We start from the raw sequence: 1109 nt of genomic DNA on the forward strand, positions 1-1109 counted from the left end.
GTTATTAAGAATATTATTAATTACAGAAAATTCTGCTGAAAATTTTATGAATAGACATTATTTTGTTTTATGCTTAATTGTCTAGGAATATTCATTTACAGCACTTGTCATATGCCTTCATTCAGTATACTTCTAAAAGGGAAATCATAAATTGTAAACAACAGATTTACGATTACCATAATAAGTACGTTACTAGTAGTTGTAAATGATAATGAGTTTCCTGGAAAAAAATTATAAACTTAGAACTCGAGATAGGGGTTGCGTTCAAACGATAAGTTATCAAAGGCAATAAAGGAATGGAGTGAATTACTATTCTTTGGGTAGTTACTGGAGTGTACGATGAGATTAAGTACCGATGCATGAAGCCACCCTCAAGTAATCAACGAACTATCACGCTAAGTGATTCTACCGCAACGTTCGTGGTAAGTTGGTAACGGACAAGTGCATTACTTGACACATTCTTTTACACTATTCTTATATATAAAATTCTTGTATTACAATGTTAGTTACAATACTCCTCCGAAACTGCTGGACCGATTTTTATAAAATTTTGTGTGCATATCGGGTAGCTTTAAGAATCGGCCAATATCTAGTTTTCATACCCCTAAGTTACAAGGGGGGAGGGGGTTAGGGGGATTAATAATATATATGGCAAAACAACGTCAACACGTTAAACTCAAAACAAATTTTTAAGTACTTGTGCATTTTCACTGTGTAAATATGCTTTGCATTTAATTCTTCTTTATTTCTTTTTTCTTTTTTTCTACTATATTATTACAGGATAATTCTCTAAAAAAGCTGTATGCCTTTTAATCCGTCTTAACGTAAATTTGCCACACCAGAAATTCTTTTGCGATTAGTCGTTGGCATCAATTGTAGCGTGATTTTGAGAGCTTGTTTTACACTTGAACTCGGCTTTAATGTGTAAAATATTTTTTTTAATAAATCAGCAGTTTTAACTCGTAACGACTAACTAAACCAAAAAATCAGTCTACCCATAAATAATATCTTACCTTCTGTCACAAGTACAAAAGTAGGTCTCCAGAAAATAATACTACAATCACATTTTAAATTTCAAGTACCAGACGACTTTACAATAAAAAATACAC

This window comes from Melitaea cinxia, chromosome 2, assembly GCF_905220565.1.
Source record: "Melitaea cinxia chromosome 2, ilMelCinx1.1, whole genome shotgun sequence".
Lineage (NCBI taxonomy): Eukaryota > Metazoa > Arthropoda > Insecta > Lepidoptera > Nymphalidae > Melitaea > Melitaea cinxia.